Consider the following 22,962-nt stretch of genomic DNA (forward strand, 5'->3'; position numbering starts at 1 on the left):
CAAAGGAGAAGAGGATATGGGGTGTGGTCCAGGGACCAGTGTGGGTACCGTGGGTAATGTTACTATCACCAAAGCAATAAAATCTGAATTTTGAAACTGAGAATTGAGGGGACAAACCTATTCGGAGTGCGTTTGGGGTCCAAAATCAAAAACAAGCCAGGAGTAGCTCATCTTTCACAAACCTCAATGAAACATGCATAGAAGAACTTCCTGTGAACTGGTTTACAAGTCTTATGTACATGCTCCCACACAAATTTATTTAAAAGCCAATGTCACACCCTATTATCCTCTAAACAGTGCATATGAAAGCAAGGTCTTGACATCTGTAAAGCGGGGGTCAGAATAAGGTCATGCAACAATACATTTTTCCTTCCAACTGTAGGTCTTTGCATGGGTCATGATAGAAAAACGCTTACATATTTTCCACATTTCATCTGTTTTGATATCCAAATCAGAATGGCAAGCAGGCTGCTATTCAGAGCCACAGCTTTCATTGTCTCTGCCAATCTAGGTCATTGTTTAATTTCTTTTCCAAAGGGGGGAGGAAGGAGCACGTTTTATCAATGAGATGCCATTTCTGCTCTTCTGTTATTCTCACTGTAGTTTAAGAACCACAATCACATAATTAGTTTTAAAATGTTGTTTCTCCTCCATAACATTTCAGCTCTTGTGTTACACCACACTATTATTTATTACAAAAGTGTCCCCATGACTTAGATTTTCCTGCAGATTATATGCAATCTTTTTATTTTAACAAACATGAGAAGATTTCCATTCTCTTTCTGAGTGCACAAAGGAGCAATGCAAACAATTTCTGAATTAATTGGCTTTTAATTCTAAGAGAAGTACAGAGCTTATACCCTGAATGCATCTTATGATGATATAATACCTAGGAATTAATGAAGTAAACATTCGAAAACCCAATTAAATACAGTTAAAGTACTAGCAGCAGTTGTATTACTATTTGCTCTGCACAACTGATTAAAGGCTTCAAGTTTATTTTTCCACCACATTTCTAGAAATATTTTTATTTTATGAATCAGTTGGCATTTGCACTAAATAAGCATTTTACAGTTTTCATAGCTTGGGCTACAAGGCCCACTTTTGATTTTATTTGAACAAAAGCAGACTAGACAGGAGAAAATAGTTTTGTGGCCTGTAATGTTTTGAGCATTAATGAGCTAACACACAGCTGTCACTTGGGTTAAGAAGAGTTAGTAAACTAGAAATACATTTATACCTCCTTACCCAAAATGCATCAATAGTGACCCCCACCTAAACTCTCCTGGCTAGAAAATAACACAACACAAGGAAAATATTGTATGTCCTATATTACACATGTACAATAGGACTTTTCTATCAACTGGTGCCCCAGATAGAACTGGTGCAAATATAGAAAATTCAGTTTATATGTTTTCTCTGGGAACAAGGATAAAGAAGAAGCACACAAACAATTGAAAAGAAGCCAGTCAAGGAACAAAGTTGTGTTTGGTGAGTCAATTAAATGCTAGAGTTGAAGTGCTCAACGCTCAATGGCAAGAATCAAAACAACTTGCTGCTTTTGACCTGGTGCATCAACAGTTCTAATTAATGTACTGCAGGAAAAATGGGGGGGGGGGGACGGACCTTACAGTTCCTGCAGAAACAGTCTATTTTGGAGAGTTCCACTACTGTACACTTAAAAGTGTGGTTAGTTTAAAGGGGGTAGGGCTGGTTTACACAGCACTTCACCAGCACCACACAAACATGTGAGTTCCTGGGGAATAGTTTACTGTTCCTTTGCCTCTCCCCAGTCTATTTTATTCCTGCACCATACTGAGGTGAGCAAAAATTTGATTTGGATGTTGTTCAAACTCATGCCCATGATGAAAGTCTATCCTCACACATCCCAAGCTGCACCAAATAACAAGGTGAGAGCTCAATCCAGGTTGAGCCCAGGTTGGAACAGCATGCTAAGCCAAACCCTGGCTCAGATCAGCAACACAGTGTCAGTGAAAAGGACATGGAAGGAGCAAAGCAGCCATAAGCTCCTCTCTGGGAGCCCACTGTTTGCACAGTCCCATTAATGCATAGTGCAAATACATTGGTGGATACAATCTGCTGTTCCCAACCAGGGTATTTGTATGGCACCGACCTCTCCCCTCCCCACTACCTCCTGATAAGCAGCAGCAAAGTGACCCACTGGAGGTCAGGGGAGCAGTGGTGTCCCATCATTTCATCCACTACAGATGTACAGTGGTATCTCGGGTTACATACGCTTCAGGTTACATACGCTTCAGGTTACAGACTCTGCTAACCCAGAAATAGTACCTCGGGTTAAGAACTTTGCTTCAGGATGAGAACAAAAATCGTGGTCTGGCGGCGCAGCGGCAGCAGGAGGCCCCATTAGCCAAAGTGGTGCTTCAGGTTAAGAACAGTTTCAGGTTAAGAATGGACCTCTGGAACAAATTAAGTACTTAACCTGAGGTACCACTGTAACTGTAGACATAGATCCTAATAAAGAGATGGCTACATTCAATGAAGTGTTGCAGCACATGATTGCTTACAAACAGATAAAAACTGCATGTACTGGTCCTAGATAAAAAATAAATACTGACTGTCATTCACAGTACAAAATAAATTTACACAAACACGCTCTATCCACAGTATGCAATGCAATGTACGTGCATGCTCAGATGCACACCTCCGTTTGATCTATGTGCATCAGGTGCCTCCTGGCACAGCATTTGACATCCACACAACAGAATGCAGTAGTATGTGATGATTGGAGCCCAACTTCAATGTGTGGACCTCTCTTACTGGACTGGGACAACAGTCAAAATTATGATGGAGCCAGGAAATAGGAGGAGGGAGGCTCTGAAAAGAAGAGCCTGGGTACAAATTCTGGGTCAATCTATTTATTTGTTTATTTGGTTTATATACCACCCTTTATCAAGAGATCCCAGGGCAGTGTACAATATTAAGAACACATTTTACAGAGCATCAGTAATAAAAGCGCATTGAAAGCTCAATTGAAAGCTTAACAACAGACACTGTGATAATAAAATAATCATGATAACATTCCATTGTTGTCGTACCCTACCCCCCCCCCCCCCGCTTTAACAGGCCATAGATTATTGAAGGGCCATAGACCTTAATAAAGAAGAATGGTTTTGCTTGGTGCCTAAAGGCATGACATGATGGTGCCTAGCAAGCCTCTTTGGGGAAAGCGTTCCACTGTTGGGAAGTCACCAGAGAAATGGCCCCTTCTCTTGCTGCCACCCATCGAACCTCTTGAGGAGAGAGGACATAAAGAAGGGCCTCAGATGACAAGCATAGGGTCCAGTTTGGTTTTTATGGGGAGAGGCAGTCCTTAAGGTATTGAGACAGCTTTATAGGTCAATACCAGCACTTTAACTTAGGCCTGGAAACTAATTGGCAGTCAGTGCAGTCAGGCCAGGATTGGCATTATATGCTCAGACAGTCTTGTTCTGGGAAGCAATCTGGCCATTGCTCCATCTGAAGTTTCCAACCCATCTTCAGAGGCAGCCCCACGTATAGCGCATGACAGTAATCCAATCAGTATCTATGTGCTTATAAGTACACAACACTGTCTCATTCGCAACACAGTATATTAAGCAGATAAAGTATGATTATAATACACTTATACATGTCATTGTCCTCATAATCACAGTTTAATTAAACTGAGGTCCTAGTCTTCCAAAATATGTCCTTATTCTTCCCCACCTAATTCCTCTAAAATACATCGATATTATTTCTGTGGGAAAAAATCCTTCACAGATGGGCCATTTTCAGTTTTCCAATGTCACAGTAACTCTCTTAGCAATCAGCAAGCATAAGAAAAAAAATTCACTTCCCATGGCCTCTTGGGATTCTGTGTACTTCAGGCACATCTGCTATGTATTTCTTTCCTTCTATATAGAAAAAAAGTCATCTGACCTAAGCTCTGGGAATATGCATAGTTACTCATTTTTTAAAAAGAAAAACAATTAGATGAAGATGAGAGTACAGTCCACCAAGAGCATCTGACCTATTTATTGTAATTTGTAATATGTGTGATTATCTTAATTCCACACAGATTGTCAGTCATGTAACCTAGATCTGCAGACAGGCTTAACTAGCCATACTATGTGATCAGAGAGAGAAATACCATTAATAATAGCACTTTTCAGTATACATACAAAGTGCTTTCAATTCTTAATTCATTTATCATCACAGCAAGCCTGTGAACAGGTATAGATTTAATCTCTGAATAGGTTAAGTTTGGAGACATCTCACAAGGCCCCTTTCATAACCAAATACATCAAACCCTCAACTGCATTGCATTGGTCCAATGCGGAAAACAATGAAACATTTGGGAACCTGAAGTAAATCGATTTGCTCTATAACTCTAAAATACTGCTATGTGCAAATGTAGTCATAGTTTTATAAACATGAGGAAATAAACTACTTGTAATTTATAAAGGGTGCTGGTGCTGGTACAATTGCTCATTTGTTTTCTTCTTCTTCTTTGGCCAATTCTGTATTTTAACATAGTGAGACCACAACTGACACAAGGGTTATGTTCCCAGATGGTTGCACATAAATGCAAAATTGTGCAAAGTCAGAATGACCCCCCAGAACCACTCCCATCATCTGAGATCTTGCAAGTTCTTGGACAGTCCCACAAGAGCCTCCAGAGCAAGAATATCCTGCTTCCTTTCTATTCATTTATTGGTGATCCACATAAAGCTGTGATCACATAAGCAAAATCAGCATGTTGGGATCCTACTGTATATTCACTTACTATTGTTATATAATTGGAAATGACCAAATTACTTGGATCATTTATCTGTCATGCCTGTTGGATATTAAACATAATATCAGAGGAAGAGAACTTTCCACCATCTTCTTACACTATATTCTTTGACAAACTGCAAAGCAACAGAGCAAGATGCACCAAGTTATATTTTAGCTGAGACATATAATTTATTTATACACACCAGAATTATTCTTCATAGATTTTTGTCATGTATTTGATGATACAATGAAGTCCAGCTGCTACTGTGATTTAAAATCCCCAAATCCTATCTATCTTTTTGAAAGGAGCTTCTTAAAAAAACACACAATTTTTACAGATTTCTACAACAGTAACTTACAAAAGCAAAAACACATCAATAATAACAAAAAACTAAAAATGATTATATTATGATGAAAAACAAAAGTACAGGAAGTCTTCTCTAACTTTGTAGAGTAGAAAACAACAAATCGTGTCCTCCCTAAAAGAGGGCATGTGTTGCGGTGAGACCTGGAGACTGACCCCCTGTGTTGTGGGTGGGTTTTGATTGGTTAGCCACAACATCCAACATCCTTGATGTTGGGTCCAATCTGACCAATGGGGAGCAGTCCAAACAGATCGAGGGACCTATATATACCCATGCAGGTGACCCAGAGCTTCCTCTTTGGCTCATGCATTCGGAACAAGCTAACAGCGTGTCCTCTGTGCAGCTGAGAGACTTACATTTGATGGATCTTTGGGTGCTTTCTTTCTGTTTTTTATTCCCCCTTTTTTGTTATTGCTTTTTATTCTTCCTTTTGAGTTGTCCTCTCCCCCTTTCCTTCCCTTTCCCTTCCTAACGGGGCTTTGCCCCTCTGGTGCTCCAGCCCCCAGACGCTCCCGTTGTGGGGCTTGCCGCTGCTCTCCCCTTTCATTTTGTTGATTGGTTTTTCTGGCTGTGGTAGCAGCCTTGTGCCTAATACACAACTTTGGGCAAGTGCGTTTGTCGCTCCTTTAGCCATGCCATTAAGTCCTTTGATTGGTTTCATAGCAGTGAGAGTTCCCTCTCCCTGCCTTTATTGTGCTCCCTTTCATTTTAGCTCGGTTATGTATTTGTTAAGGGCGGGAAAAACCTCTGTTTTGTTCCGGCCGCCATTTTAGGTTACAGGGTCTGGTTCTTCCTGACTAGTTTTGGCAGGAGCGCCATTTTGCATTGGCGGGAGCGCCATCTTTTTGAGACAGGAGTGCCATTTTAAAGGCCTGGGTCTTTTTGTGTATTTGTAATTAGCATTCCCTACACAAGGCAAAAGGATTGTGATGCCTATTAAAAGGAATCCCAATCCTGCTCTCCCTTCTAAGAGGGCCATTAGGGGTCCCTCTCAGTCATTGCATTCTGTGCCAGCCCATGTGGTTCATCAGCCTATGCTGGATCGCTTAAGTGCAATTATGGCCATTATTGCTCAGACCCTGCTGCCATGACTCGCTTTAATACAGAACTTGAGTCACCGGCTCAGCAGTTTGGGAGGCAGCCTGATGCTCAGCCTGGCCCCTCCACGTCCTCTACTGTTTTTGAGGCTCATGGTCCTTCGGATGTGAGCGAAGGGAGTGAGGTTTACGATCCTTCTGAGGCTTTGCTGTCTCAATTTCAGCCTTCCAGAGTACCAGTCTCAGCTAGTCCTAGGGGTCGTCCTAGGAGCATGGGTGCTATGGTGCAGCAGGCCTTTCGGTCAGGGCTGCCTCGTTCGCAGTCGGCACCCCCAGGTTCGGGGAGTTCAGGGCTTCAGCCTGCACAGCATGTGGGAAGGGGAATTTTCTCCCAGCCAAGCTCCTTGTTTTTAGTTCTGAGCACGTTCAGTCTGTTCCTTCGAGGGAGGCGCTCAGTGTCCAGTCTTTAGAGGAGGATCTCCCGGTGCCTAGAGTCCCTTCAACTGGTGGCAAGTGGCAGAGGAGTCATCGCTCCAAACACAGGGCCAAGAGGTAGAGAGATGGCGATTCCTCTGCTTCTACTGGTACGTCTTCTCAGACCTCTGATGATGATTCAGACACAGTTCTGGGTTGTCCAGTAAAGGATGCCAAGAGATATTTGTCACTTCACCTGCTTGGGAACAGTCCCTTCCTGGTTCACGAGGCTGGGTCCCTGTTAAGGAGGCATCAATTTGCTGCAGTAATGCACAATGCATCTCATTCCTTTCATATTGGTGCAGCTACTACTGCTGCGCACTGGGGTCTGTCCGTCGACAGGATCAAGGATCTGGGCCACTGGAAATCTGAGGTATACAGGGGTTATGTTTGGATTCGGCACTGAGGTGCAGTTATTAATGTTGTTTTGTTCATTCCTAGGTCCGCCTGCCCTGCACGCCTGGAGAGTCGAGCACAGCATTGTCCACTGGGCCAGCAGGAGGGCAGCGGAGTCTGGATTCGGACGCAGGCTCAGACTCCTCGGCCACGTGTGCGTCTCCTGGGTGTCCATACAAGGAATGCGTTGGGAGGAGCTTCTCCCAATGGTTCAGGTGAAGGTGTCTGCGGAAGGCACACCTGCGGCGGTGGTGGTGCAGCTGGGTGACAACAATTTACTGGAAGCTCCCAGCTTGAGCCTGTGGACACGCATGCAGGAGGACTTGGAAGAGTTGAAGGCAGCTCTTCCTGGACTCAAATTATTTTGGTCACAGCTGTTGCAGCGATGTGTGTGGTGTGGTAGCCGATGCCCAGATGCCACTGAGAGGGCCAGGAAGCGCGTGCAGAGAGCAGTGGCCAAGAAGGTTCTGGCCTTGGGTGATCCATCCCCCGGGCATTACCTTCCGTGATGCGTCCCTTTACAGGCTTGATGGGGTTCATCTGTCTGTGATTGGGAATGATTTGTGGCTGACCTCTGTGTCAGCAGGGTTAAGGGATTGGTTGCAGGTGTGAGTGGTTGGCGGCAAGCGCAGTGTTCGTGTGGCGGATAGGCGATAGGGATGGGGGAGCGGTCTCGCCATCCCTATGTGAAGGGTATTCCGTTAAAGGAATCCACGGACTCAACTGGTTTGGTCAACCCCTGAGAGGGGCTTGTGCCCATACCTGAGTCTGGGGGGGGGGGCATTTGGGTGGTCAACAGAGTCTGTACCCGGCTTTTCACCTTCCCAGGTGTTCACCCTTGGCTGACCTATGCTGGTGCCCTGGGTCAGCGCTGCCTGCAAGAGTGCAGGGAACTAGTTGAACTAGAGCCTATGCAACCACTCACCTTCTGTAATCAAGAAAGATGTCGCCTGAATTCTGCCAAAAACCAAAACTAAAATTTGAGTCATGTGTGAATTTATTTAGGGGGGAGGTCTCTGGGTCTGAACACGCAACAACAAATGAGCTCAAAAGAGCTAATTCTGCCTTAAACATTAGATGTAAATACCTAGCCTCTTATATATTGATGATTATTTTCCAGTTATTTAATATCTGCTCTAATTACATGATTCTCAAAATGTAACTTAGACCTTCTTATGAAGACACAAACTATTCACTGGGTGAGGGTACACTTCCAAGGAAGCTTTACAACTGAGCTTTGCTCCTGCTGCCAAATTATCTCTGCATTCCCTGTCTGTCTACCTCTTTGAGGCCGCCCAGATATCATCCTGCAAGGTTGCTTCCAATGTAGCTTGCCAGCTTCTGCTAACTGCACTTACTGTACTACTCACCCTCCAAATGCACCAAGCTAGGCAATTGTCTATATGACAATTTAAAAAGCCTTCTTCATGAGCACATCCACCACAAACCAAACCATGCACCCTATGCCTACACTGCATTATCTACAAACTTGGTTTAGTCCTGAAGTAGCTCTGTGAACTTTAACACGCTTTCAGTAAGATAATTATTAGAATACATAGTCTTTGAAACACTGTCTTAAAGTACTGGTATTATGCTTGGTAAATGAAAACTCCCATTTTCCAACCTCCTGTACACTGAAATAACTAACAAAGGAACGGTAAATTTGTACGTTACCAATGCTACGCTGTTGCGACTTATTGTGACAAGCTGAAGGGATTTTCTCCCCTCTTTCGAAGCTCTGGATTCCGTTTTTACAAAGCGAAATAGAGACTAAGGAATGAGAGGGGGCAAAGTACACAGCTAAGATCAGAGTATGTTGTAATTAAGTCTGTTAAATGTCTACTAAAGTGAAGCTGTGCTGGGGAGAAGTGAAACTTACCCAGTCACAAAGAGTCATCTCCAGAGAGAACCAGGGGAGGTGGAATAAATACCAAGAGGTAGTTTTTTTTACATGTATTTGAACATACTCAAAGTCAGAGCTTTCAAACCCACTGAAGACATAGATGCCAGCTTTCTAAGCTGGTACAGACATTATGTGGAGCTAGTTAGGGTTGCCATATTTCAAGAAGTAAAAATCTGGACCCCCCCAAAGCTTCTTCTTTTTTTATGGAAAACCCCAAAGTTATTACGAGAATGCAAAAAAAGGAAAAAGGGGGAAGAGATTCTGGTTTACTTGCCAAAGATCCAGGACAACTCAGAGACAATGGGGGCGTCTCCACCCCCATCGTTCACAGAGGTCCAGTGCCAAAGGCCTTCTGGTGGTTCCCTCACTGCGAGAAGCAAAGTTACAGGGGACCAGGCAGAGGGCCTTCTCAGTAGTGGCACCCGCCCTGTGGAACACCCTCCCACCAGATGTCAAGGAAATAAACAGCTATCTGACTTTTAGAAGATATCTGAAGGCAGCCCTGTTTAGGGAAGTTTTAATGTTTGATGTTTTATCGTATTTTTAATATTCTGTTGGGAGCTGCCTACAGTGGCTGGGGAGGCCCGGCCAGATGGGGGGGGGGGTATAAGTAATATATTTGTTGTTGTTGTTATTATTATTATTATTATTATTATTATTATTATTATTATTATTATTATTTTCCCCAAGCCTTATAAATATGCAGTGGGCCTGATTTTCCTCAGGGTGCCTACAGACTATGGTTCTGATGACAATCTCCCACCCACCCCACCATATAAGCCAAAATTAAATACTGCAATGAAAGAGCACAGGCCATGACTGCATGCTACACATGCAGTATAAAGTTTAGTTTGGCCTTCAGCTGCTTAAATCAGGAAGTCAATCTTCACAAAATTAATTTCATTCCCAAAGGTTCCACGTGATGTACAGGGCACATTTGAGTCAGCTATTAAAAAAAAAAATGTGCTTGACTTAAAAGTTAACAAATTGAACATCTGTTGAAATTAACTCATCAAAACTTTTGTGAACAGCTTTTAGAAATTAGTATCAGATATTTTGGGATAATTATTCTGAGTAAAGTTATTTTGCAATACCTTTAGTGTGATCACAGAACTGTTATGAACAGAAAATGAAGCACTATTCACAGAGTTTTAAATAATTTTTGAGCACATGAAACATTCAAGCTGCAAATTCATTTACTAACATGACAGCCAGAATGTAAGCCTAGTGCAAAACGCCCCCGCAAAAAACACCTTATCTTTTAAAATGGTAAAAAAAAAACAAATCAAAACTGATTAATATGGAATATGTAGTTCTAAAGTTTAGAATCTAAACCTTGGCATGCTGGAACATATATTACAATCATTATTTTCTTTCTCTGTGTGTGCATGCAATAAGTTTATTGTAGGCTCTGGCCACACAACCCATGCATCCTAACAACAATAACAACTCCCCTTTCTTCCATGGAAGCCCCCTGTCCCAACACAGACAAAAAGAATAGGTGTGCAGTGGTAAATCATCAACAAGATCACCATTGCAGTAGAGATCAAAAACTAGACAGCTCGGGTAGAATGAAGGATGGAGCAGATGGATAACATGCCACAAAAAGGCATACACATTTTCAGGTCACCCAGGTAGTTTACAGTGAGGAGCCATTCACCTTCTCCTGTCATGCTATAGTTTATTTTCTCCTGGAAAGCAATTACAGGACAAATGCCAAGCTACAGTAGGTATTTTTTTTTCCAGTAGCAGCAGCAGCATCTGGTCTCTTGGCAGACTCCATGGGCAATTTTACTGGCAGTTTAAGTATTGCCTTTGGGTCAGTCACAGTGATATTGTTCATGAGCTGTCTGGCAACAGCTTCTTCCTAGATGTCATAATCCTTTTGATTTACTTTCAAGGAATTATAATGTTTTATCTGCTTCAGAAAGTGTTGACCTTAAAGGCCTCTGGAGGACATCTAAGGAAACATGGCGGGGGGGGGGGGAATACAGGCAGCAGCAGCAGCACTCTCAATAACAGTAACCAAATGCAAAACATATTGGTCTGATGTTATTCATTAATCTATTTGGCTATTTCCCATATAGCCAACGATCCACATTCAACCCCTGGACTGAACCAGTATAGCTTCCTGATCAGCTCCTTGAAACATACATAATATATTCCACTGCTCCAAAAATCATAGTAGTAGCACACACTGATGCAAGCTCTTTTACCCAAGTCCTGAACCTGAGCAGAGAAAAATGCAGAATACCAAGCTAGATTAATGGGAATGCTATATGGTTAGATTGAAAGTTAAATGACGGTAGAGAGAAAAATGCTAATGTGAGTCAGAATAGCAGGATATGCATAGTTTAGATAAGCTGCGCACACGTCTAATGCAAACATCACATCCTGGTTCACCTTTGAAGTCTGTCTCGGTTCAAAGGCAAAGTCTGACTTTCTCAACTCTTGAATGTGGGGCATCTCTTTTAATGAACGGACACTACGTTGCCAGTTTGTAAGAGTGAGTGAAGAAAGAAAGAAAGAAAGAAAGAAAGAAAGAAAGAAAGAAAGAAAGAAAGAAAGAAAGAAAGACCCAACCAAAAACCTTGAGTTTATTGACCCAAACTCTCAGGTAGCTCTTGGCTGCATGACTAAGGCAGAACTAACAGCTTAATTTGTTTCCATTTTCAACAATATACAAAAGAAAAAAAATCTTTTTCAAAGAATATACATTAAGTTTGAGGTAACATAAAGAAAAATGGCTTAATTTGTATGTCATGGTAAACCATACTTAATGGTTTATTGTGAATGCTGTTTTCTGGGCAGTCTTCTCACCAGCAAACATTGGTTACAGTTTGTACTTTTCAGGGAGTGAAATAAATCACAATCCCTGCTTCAGACATAAAGCTAAGGCACAGACCACGGATTGTTTCCTCTCACTATGAGTGGGGTGAAGTCAGGTGGTCAACACTGGTGCATTCACAGCAGTCCTCTAACTATGGTTTACTAACATATGCAAGCACATATGCCTAGGAATGCCTAGAGGTTTTTGCTTTGTAACTATGACTTTTGAAACAGATTTTATTGAAGGTGAAGGCCAACCAATTAACAAACAATACAAAAAGAAAATAGGAACTAAGAATTACAGAAGCAGTACGGAGTTTATATTTCTAGCTGAATGGAATGGGTGCCATACAGAGATGCAATCGGATAATCCAATTTCATTCTGCTACTCAGATATGCCTCTTGCTTTTTCCATACTAAAATAGTAACTAATTATCCCTGGTTTGATTATCTCCCCCTAATGCTTTTGCAGAAAATCATCAGCTGTTCTGCTCTTCATCATACTTAGATATAAGAAAACTAATATGAATCAAATTCATTAATTCCAAGATGATCTGCAATATTTCACCTTGTGAAACACATCTCCATTGGATTTCATCTTTTGAATCACTTCTATAAAAAATGTAGATGATATAGTTGCTTGAAGACTGCCAAATGTTCTTGATAAAGAAAGGCGCATAGCACAATAAAGTCTAATCAATAAATGAAACCCTAAATAACAGATGGCCATATAGCAGCCTAAAAGAGATCGTGCTCATCATACAAGATACATTTGATTCATTAGTGTGTGTTTTAGAGCTTTATAAAATAGACAGTTTCTGGCTTGAACGAGATTACCAGTGAACAGGGAGGTAGACCAAGGCCTTTCATAGATACCCTGTCCCTTCTTAGTGACAGGCAGAAGCAAAAATAATTATAGAAACCAGGCAAAAAGTGCCTATAAGCAAGATCTGTCTCCTGCTTTTAGTTTTTTGTAATGCGGCCAGATCATTACAGTGGCTCAATAATTAAATAAATAAATTTTGGCTCAGAATTATAATGTCCTTGGCATAAAAAAAATCAGTTGCTAATTTAAGTATCCAGCACCTAATTCACAGTAATGAATAAAATGCCACTGAACTTCATAATAATAATAATAATAATAATAATAATAATAATAATAATAATAATTGAAGCCTAGTAATACAACAAAATGAGGATATGTCTCACACCTTGAATAATTTATTTTGAGTAAAGGAGAAATATAGCATGTCCTCATTACTACCCTTGGTATAGTTTATTGAGATCTAAGTGTAACTGTCATCAAATAGTACTTCTAATTAGAACAATGCTTTGGTAACTGGGGACCTCAGACTTTAAAAATAAATAAATAAATAAAGGTTTCTAAAACTACACATTTCTTCTAAACCATCTAGAATTGTTGGGCACTGGGCCTGGTGGAATTTTGGGGTGTTGACTGGAGCCATATATTTTAAATTCCTCACATGATGGCAGAGAGTACAGACTTGGGCATAAATCTTCCTTGTGCACTGCTGCCCTCCACAAGATGGAGGAATAAATTCTGAAGCAGGGAGCCTGTTCAACACATACAGCCTCCTCTTGGAATATCAGGGTTCTAAATCAAGCAGGGACACTTCACAAGTAGAAATGATTCCTTGCTGCAGAAGTCACCCCTCCAATTTGCAGAGTCTGGGAGGGGTGGGGTGTCAGGGGACAGAACTAGCACACTTGTGATTGTTCTCCTTCATCGAACGAGGCTTTAGAACACTACTGATAAAGCTTCTTGGCAGTCTCAGGAGCTAAAATATACTCTACAGCAAGGCAAGGTCAGGTATGTGAGTACAGAAAGCCAGGTCAGGATGGTGGGTACACATGCTCAACTTAGGGGCACTTCAGATGTTTTCAAGCCTTAAGTCATATCACAAGAAACTGACCATGGAGCAATGCTGACGAGGTAAAAGTGAAATTGTCAAAATGCAACAACACAAGAGTGTAGCCAAGATCACACTCCTGAGCCTAGGTAGCACAGGAATTAAATATCAATCTTATTTATTGATGCAGCAAAGCAGGATCCTGCTCAAAGTCAAGAGCATGGGTAGGCAAACTAAGGCCTGTGGGCTGGATCCAGCCCAATCACCTTCTAAATCTGGCCCGCAGATGGTCCAGTAATCAGAGTGTTTTTACATGAGTAGAATGTGTCCTTTTATTTAAAATGCATCTCTGGGTTATTTGTGGGGTATAGGAATTTGTTCATTTATTTATTATTTCAAAATATAGTCTGGTCACCCACAAGGTCTGTGTTAGTTTACAAGCACCCTCCAGAGAGTTCTTCTAGCAAGTCTGACAAACTTCCTGTACATACGCAAACGGAAGGTTTCAAATTACACTCTTCGCAGAGCTCTAAGAAGCCTGTGAACTTCCGAGGAAATTCTTTCCCACAGTTAGCCGCATCATGTAATGTCAACAAGCTGGCTGTCTGCAGCTGCGATGTTCTCATATACTGACAGTCTGAAGGACATTGGACCAGCCCCATGCTGAAAAAGTTTGCTGACCCCTGGTCAAGAGAGTAGCACCAATAGGAACAGCACTTGGACGAAGCATGGTCGAAAGGGCTGGGACTGGGCTTGGCCGATTCAGAATCCTCCTTATCTAGAAATCCCTATTTCCTACCAACTTGGAGAAAGTATGGGGTCCAATCAGTCTTTGTCTGAGATATAGATGCTCCTGTGCCTAGTCTACCATCCTCTAATATTGCACAGGTTATGCCTACTTCCCTTGCATTTACCAAGTAGGAAGGTCTAGACTTTAAGTGAGCTTATAATGGGACGTGGGTGGCGCTGTGGGTTAAACCACAGAACCTAGGACTTGCCAGTCAGAAGGTCGGCGGTTCGAATCCCTGCAACGGGGTGAGCTCCCGTTGCCTGGTCCCTTCTCCTGCCAAACTAGCAGTTCTAAAGCACGTCAAAGTGCAAGTAGATAAATAGGTACCACTCCGGTGGGAAGGTAAACGGCGTTTCCGTGGGCTTAGTCATGCTGGCCACATGACCCAGAAGATGTACGCCGGCTCCCTCGGCCATAAAGCGAGATGAGCGCTGTAACCCCAGAGTCGGCCACGACTGGACCTAATGGTCAGGGGTCCCTTTACCTTTACCTATGATGGTGGCAAGCCCAATGCAAGAAATAAGATAAGGCTCCCAGAGACCCTATAAATGAACAACATGCTAAGAGTTCAGGTATTTTCTTTTGCAATGCTTTTTATTATTACTGGGAGTGGGTGGGGGAGAGAGAACACATCATCTGGATGCAAGGTTAAAAAAAAGACATTGGGACTTAATGTTCTGCTTAGTTAAGGGATAAGTAAGCAGCAAGCACCAGTGTGCCTCTGGCTGTGCAGTCTGCAGGGACTGAACTTGCAGTTTGTGCTGCTGGAGAGATGATGAAAGGAAACCTTGTTTGCACCCAATAAAGCACTGGAAAGCATTATTATAATATAATTCATCTGAACTCACTATTAACATTGTAAAAATCCTGGAGGAGGAAGAGGGGGAAAGAACTATGATTAAAGAAAAAATGGATTCAGGTGTTTTACAAGATGGCTCACTGATTATGCACAATTCTGGTATGTAGTAAATTTGGCTGCAATATATTCAGAGGTTTCAGGCTACACCGTATTTCTAGGAAAGCTGTAGTCTTCTGCTTGTTTACGCTCCAAATCTTGCCTCCACCATTCCCCCCCAAATCTGGAGCCATTGCAAGAGAAGGAAGTCATGTGCCACTTGCGCTGACTGAGTGACTACTTGATGCGATTGGAATGATCTTTGATAGCCAATTTATTCTTGTTTGGTCTGTGTCACAGCTGGTGTTGCTTCCCCCCACCACACCCCAATTTGGTGAAGCTTTAGATGTCAAAGTTTGGAAACCCTGTCATAAACTCTTATTTACTTCTGAAATGCTTTTCTTTTTAAATCTCCTGACACTTAAAGTGGTCCATCTTAGGGGATGGGATAAGAAAAGGCATTGCAGAAATCATGTGATCAGAGACAAGTTGCCTATAATAACCTAATACTTCTCAGAATGCATGTGTTTGAGCTTAAATTAACAGACACAGATTTACTATTTTACTACCTGTTGGCACCTTCTGGCAGGATGATGCAGACAATTGGCTTACAAATATTATGTCAAAGACAAAAGCCCCAAAATAGCCCCAGAAGCTACCACTTGGTAAATGCTTATCTTAATCTAGTCTGACATATATTGCATTAGGCTGGACCACACTAAAACTGGACAAAATACAAAATCCAGTTCAACTGTTGTACTTTGTTAATTTTGACACAGGAGAGCAATAACAGAGGCAAGCCCCCCAAATGGTACTTAAACAAATCTTCTGACACAGCACAACTGTGAAAGGTAGAGTTCGGTGAATCTGCCATTCTCAGTTTCTTTCAGTTTCTCATCCAGCTGGTCTTAAATTCATTTCTCTGCATTTCCATGTGCATTTTTTTTTTAAAAAAAATTAAGAGTCCTCATGAAAATTCATCAGCATTTCAGTGTTACTTTCTCCTAAAATACACATTTTCTGTGCAACTTTGCTTACTGTTGACATTTTTGCAAGGTAATTTCACATAATATATTTCACAACATTATTCTATGTTATTTTCATTAATATATAGTTCACTCCAGCAAATGCATTTTTGTACACATTGCTAACTATTGCAAAAAATCTGGAGAAGTGTGCATTTTGAAGGATGACTATGTTTCAGTTCCTATATGGTTCTGGAAAGTACAGATCAGGTAGTTTCACACTTACCATAAATGTGAACTGAACTGATTTTCTCTTTCATCCCTAGGAAGGATATATGCCCACTTGTTGAAGTTAGGGAGAATGCGCAGGATAATTATGGCACCTTCAAGTTCATATGGGTTTGTGTGCCTTTTGAGGCCCTCAGAGCTGTGGAGATTGCTACAGTTTGAACCACTTTCAGATTAAGAATAAGGGTCTCAAGGGAAAGCTTCATTTGGTGAGAGAGAGACAGCTATATCACAGCTGAGACAGACAAAAAGCCACCCTGACCACACTGGCAAAATTCACAAATTTGCTTCCACAGATCAGGATTACTGCGCTGCCAAATAGTTTACAGTGGTGTCCTGTTCCCTCCATAGTGCACAATAGTGAACAATAGTGCAGAGTTACAGTACATTTCTTTGGATATTTGTGGATATATATGCATACACAAATATAACTAACCAAGAACATACTGTTATGCGTTTGGCCATCTCAATCATTCTGAATGAGCAGATGATGAATAACAAGGCAGCAATTTGCTAGTGATTTTCCAGACCTATTTTCAAGCATAGCAGGGAGAAGAAAGGTGTAAATATTCAATAAAAGAAATGACTAAAGAATGGGAATGCCTGAACAATGTTTTTAAAAAGTCTAGGAACCAACAACAACATTTTACACAGACTATTTGTAAAATAAGTTGGCTTAGATTTAAAGGTCAGTTTTTTATAGCGCAGAGTGCTTGCATCTCTGTAGTGCCCTTAAACTCACTTGCACACACTTGCAACCTTGGTGTTAGTTTATCAAAGCAATCATTAAGCTTTGGCACTTTGAGGCTGATGAGTATTACCTAAGCCAGCACTCTTTGGAGCTAATCGTGTACAATTTAACATTATCAAAGCACAGACAGTCCTCATTCAAGCCAAGTGTGAAAGTTTTTAAATTAGCTTTCACAGTTTGATTCACAGACAGCAAATGTAAACTGGCACTGGATTAATTTTTTCTCCCTGACGACAATCTGGAACAGAATAGCCCAAAGGCTATTGTAGGCCATTTGCTTTAACTACTACTGAAGATTCACAATACAAGCTGAGTTCCAACTGGGACTGAAGCTCTAGGAGAAAAGGGAAGCTTAATATTATCCTCATTAAGCAAACCACTGTGTGTTTTGAAAATAAGTCCTTTAATTTTGTCACTTTCAAGTAGGTCTAGATCTCTCTTTCAGTTTTGGGTTTCTAAGGACAGGAATGGACATCATTATCAACAAAGAACTTCCATAACTCAAGAACCTGCACATGGGGCAGTTACAGTGATAATAAAGGTGGTCAGGTACTGGAAGCAAGAGGAAGGAGCAAAGTTAACTGGGCAGGAAGACTAGAGGAGAAGTGAGCATTAAGATCACCAACTGGGGATTTCATACCAATACAGGTAGGAATATGTGTATATCAGGATGATAGACTGGATGAAACTTAACATGAAAATGCAATAATCTCCACAGGGAGGCAGATCCTAGGTAAATAAGAGTCAATAAAAAGAAATGAAAGGCCCAGGTAGGGGCAGACAGAAAGGCATGGGAGCAGAATGCCCAGGCAAGGCAGAATGAAGAAAATGTCAACTCTACATATGGCAGCTATAAAGTGATTTCAATGTTTCTTCATCAAAAGGGATCTGGAAAAGGTGCTAGTAAAGGAAAACTAACATGATGAGGGAGATGGAGCAATGCTCCTCTAAGAAAAGGTTACAGAAACAGTGGAGTTTTAGTTTAGGGGGGGGGGAGCAAGCATGGAGAGACAGGACAAAGATGTGTAAGATTTATGCACGATGTGTTCAAGGATGACAGAAATAAGTTTCTCTCTCTAATTCTAGAACCCAAAGTCATCCAGTGAAGCTCATGGGTTGGAGATTCAGGACAGACAAAGGGAAAGACTTCTTCAGACAGTGCATAGTTAAACTATGCAATTCACTACTACAAGATGTGGTGATGGAAGATATGGAAGATATGGCTAGGAATGGTTCATAAGGGCTACATACTATTTCCAAGCTCACAAGCAGCATGCTTCTTAAATGCAGCAGCCGGTGAACAACAGTAGGACAGTCTATTGCATTTATGCCCTGCATTTGGACTTCCCATACATATCTGGTCATCCAGTGTGGGAAAAGTATGCTTGACTAGATAGACCCTTGATGTGATCCAGCAGGGACCAGGTTAAGTTCTTACATAGGATGAGACAACATCGGCCCTAGAGTCTTCAGGAGTAGGAATAAATATTTATGTATTTGGAATTGAGAAAGAAATCTGCATGTGATTGACAGGAAATGTGCCAGGGTGACTGATGTAGTGGAAGTGTGGGTGAGAATATTCACTTGTATAAATGATGGTGGATAAACTGACTTTTGGATGGGTGCAGGGCTGACAGAGGAGAAGTAAAACATCTGCTTCACTAATACAGAGGCACAGATGTCACTGTTGATGTTGTTGCTCTCTAGTTAAGGGGTAGAGCTACTAAGGGTCAGACGGCTTGAGATAGTAAATGTTTTATTTTCATGGTCAACCAGATGCTGGAGGATATGAATTTTATGTTTGCCACAAATATTCCCTCCAGTTCTAAAACAGTCCAATTCCTGCGACACAAATATCTGAGTCCCAGTCCAATGTATAATCTTAGCTCTGTGTGGAAGTCTTCATCAGTGTTTACTGATATATTATGCATGCAGTAATAATTAGGCCCAGTGAGCTGGTTCAAGTATCTTAGAGCTATCTAATTGCTAGATGGTGTTATTTATTTAGCAACAGTGTTCCAGCCACCGTTCTATGCTCACTGGCCTTCAGCAGATACTTGTTGTAATATCTCAGGCTACTGAAACTCATAGGCAAAGTATCAATAACTTTGGCAAAATACCGTACGATCTTAGATTTAAGCCTGGTTTACACATGTTGGAGAAAGAGTTAGGAATAAAATAGTAGAGTTCTGAAGTGGTGAAATAAAGTATCCCATCTGAGAATGCAGTGTTTGCCAGGCATTTCTTGCATGAGGAAGCTTTCAAACTAATACCCCACACCTGCAGTATCAGTGGTACAATGCATTATACTGCCTCAAAACTTCATTCTGCTGCTTCATTCATCATCATCATCATTACTATTATCAGCTTGACACATAAGAAGTTTCAAAGCAACTGACAAAACCATAAAGGTTTGCATAAAATCATGGGGAAAGGTGAACCAGGAGTGGAATATGGCTCAAATAATAAATATGAGGTACATTCTTGTGCATAGTAGTCCATGCTCAACAGCAACCCAAGCACAAACCAGAATTGTTTATATATTTTTATATATAATGTAAGACACAATAGGCTGCACTAAGTTCCTAACAAGTTCAAAGTTATTAGGCACTGGTATTATTTACAACGATGCTCCATAATAAACTTCAAGGCTATTGGCCTACACTTTGTCACATAAGTTTCTTTTTAAAGAAAAAATGTTTACTTAAAGACATGTAAGTTTGAAAAATATGCTATTTATTTATTTAAGCAAATAATTTATATAACCCTTAACTACCTATGACTGTGATCAAGCACAATAGCATTACTTAAATATCCCTGAAGTAAAATACAAAATACAAATTTACTCTTCACATTTGTATTCCCTGTCCACATAGAAGGGCAGCTTGCAACAATAAAACTAAATGCAGGGTACAATATATAACAATTTATTTTTTAAAATGAACAGGACAGATAGAAACAGGTCAACAAACAATGACCAGGCTAGGCTATTTGAGGGCCAAATGTTACATTGTGCTTAATGTGTAGCTATGTCTTTAAGTATTGGTGTCAGGGGTAATGATTGGTATCTAGATTACAGTATATAATCTAGATGCTGGAGGGAAGATTTATCTCTTCCACATTCAGCCATGATCAAAATGACAATATTTCCCAAGGCACAGCTACAAGAATTAGAAAAATGTTCCCACCGGCACCAGTAGGAACTCCCCCCTACCCATTGATACATGGGGAAATAACCAAATTTGCATCCTGATTGTGGCTTTGCTTGAGGTGAGCCCAATAACACGTGAGGACCCTATGCATGTAATTAAAGAAACAGCAGAGATACAGCTGCATGTCATACGTGTAGCATAGGATGTGGTTTGGCCCTCTGAAGGACCTCAGTTGTGTACATATATACTAAGACCATTTTTGATGCAATTCTCTGACACAGCGATTCTGAGTTCATTGCATATCATTTAGAACAGGCTACTGATTCATCATGTATTGCATGCCGGAAAAGCCAAATAAAGGTATATACTTTTTTTTACACTGCACATATCACAGAGAGCTTCCACACCAGTTTGTAAACAACATGCTGCATTTTAATGAGATGAGACCTTTTGTTATTGAAACAAAAAATGCGCACAGATGCACTGGACCTAAAATTCTAGTGTGGGGAGGAAACAAAAGCACATCTTTTGATGGAAATGAGTGGTCAGGCTATTTGTAATGAGATCCAGGACCTTTCACTCTAGGTCACCAATTGCAATCCCTCTAGACTAACAGTCACTCAGAAGCTGTGACCACCTAAGAACTGTTCAATGCCTGTAAAGTGTCAGCAGTCTCATTTCCATTTATAATGTGCCAATGTCCACTTGCATCAAATTAATTCTAGGCCAAGTATTGAACTGGGAAAGGAGGCAGGAAGAGGTCTTATTCCTGGGAGAAGCAACGCGAAATGAAAAGAGCAGAGCACCACAGAGTTAAAGGAGCACAGGCAAACGGTGGGGGGGGGGGAGTTTATAGAAGACAGATCCCTCACAGAATTAACAGCAATATGCCTTATAACAGGGATGGGGAGCCTGTGGCCTAGGGGCCCAATGTTACCCTCCAGGCCTCCCTAATCTGACCCTTGTGACTGTCTCCAAGCTACCTCCTCAGTTCTACTCCACACACTCTTCAAGAGCTTCTGAAGAATGATATTGCCTCTCGTTTGCTGGATGGGGGGGTGGGGAGATCATTTGCAGAAACATCTTGAGTTTTGCAAACTTCTATTTCTGTATTTAATCTCCACTGATAGACTGGTACTTCTCCTGAGTTGTGTGGGGGAGCAGCAAATAAGCTTCTCAACAGTACATGAAGTGGCTGAGGAACCCATAACGCAGGATTCAGGAGGTGGTGCTGGTTGCTACTCTTAGCACCATATACTGAACAAAATCAGAAAACCATTTCCCAGAGACCAAATAGTATTACTTATATCATTTAGTTCTTATAAAGAAGTTACCATTCATACGCACATTGGGATTCAACCCCAATTTATTCAGATTAGAGAGACAGGGGGAAATTTCCATGCCCATGATCTAGCTGATCTAGCAAGGGTCTGTTAGAAATCATCACATCAGTAAAACGTATTTGTTTACAAATCCTCCCCCATAAAGTTTAAGTATTGTTGCTCTTACCAGTAAACTAAGGTTTTGAGGAAACTGGCAGTAAAAGTAGGGCAGCTTATGGCTTAGTGGCATCTATAATGTGTCAAGCAAGTGATAAAATGGTAGTTTAAAAATGGGTCAGGAGAGCAAACAAAAAGATAAATGGAAAACGAAGGCCACAAATCTTGCAAAGATGCTACATAGCTCATATAAAAATAGTAGACAATCTAATGAAGAAGCAAGGGCTTTGGTTAAGAGGGGAAACTCTGGGCTTTTACTCAAGACCTCTTAATGTGTATTAGTTACCCTTTAACCATCTGTTGTACTCATAATCAGGATGCTTAGACTGGATTTTCCTCTACTCTTCTAATGCATGCTTATGGATGAAGCAGGAATTCTAATCTGCTATACAGCTGATTCACATTCACATATGAGAAAGCTCCTACACGGAAAACGCTTCCTTCAAATAAATGAGCTGAAACTTGCACGTAGAGCAGCATGTGATCAATGCACTTTTCATTAACTCATGGTAGCCTTCCAGGTAGGGATTTTGTTATACATAAGGAGACCATTGAGCACTGTAATTATGGAACCAGTACATGACACATACACACCCAAAAAATAAAGATTAAATATTTGAAAGTACAAGGGCATGATCATATGAATGCTGCAACCGAAAAAAGGAAGATCTATTAAAGTGATACACAGCTTCCCATCTTAGTTTCCCAAGATATTGTTACAGATGAGTTTACACATGCATATTACATGATAACAGTGTTAGTGTGGCTTCCATGGTTAAGATAATGCCAAATGAGATAAAATGTATAATTTGTAAGAACAGAATGCTATAATCACAGTTTTGTATGTTGCAGCTAGCAGCGCTGACTGCACACACTCTTCTTACTCAAGCAAACAATTAGCACATGAGTGTGTTGTGGCTATATTGAACAGTAAGCACTAAAAAAGAAAATAGGATCAAATTTACCTT

The 22,962-nt window shown here is 41.0% G+C and overlaps 1 protein-coding gene across 14 annotated transcripts in view; it reads right to left on the reverse strand.

The window, feature by feature from the left end:
- DAB1 (DAB adaptor protein 1) overlaps window positions 1-22,962 on the reverse strand; it is a 573,658-nt gene that overhangs the window by 147,269 nt on the left and 403,427 nt on the right. For 2 of the 14 annotated variants that reach the window (XM_083510309.1, XM_083510318.1), the window contains exon 1: window positions 8,726-8,807. The exons of 11 other annotated variants lie outside the window; for them this stretch is intronic. The gene's annotated coding sequence lies outside the window, so the exon portion shown is untranslated. Of the gene's footprint in view, window positions 1-8,725; window positions 8,872-22,962 lie in introns of those variants that run through there. One more of the 14 variants, XM_083510310.1, reaches the window with a different exon arrangement.

Source organism: Podarcis liolepis, assembly GCF_965112155.1.
Source record: "Podarcis liolepis genome assembly, chromosome: 6".
Taxonomy (NCBI): Eukaryota; Metazoa; Chordata; class Lepidosauria; order Squamata; family Lacertidae; genus Podarcis; species Podarcis liolepis.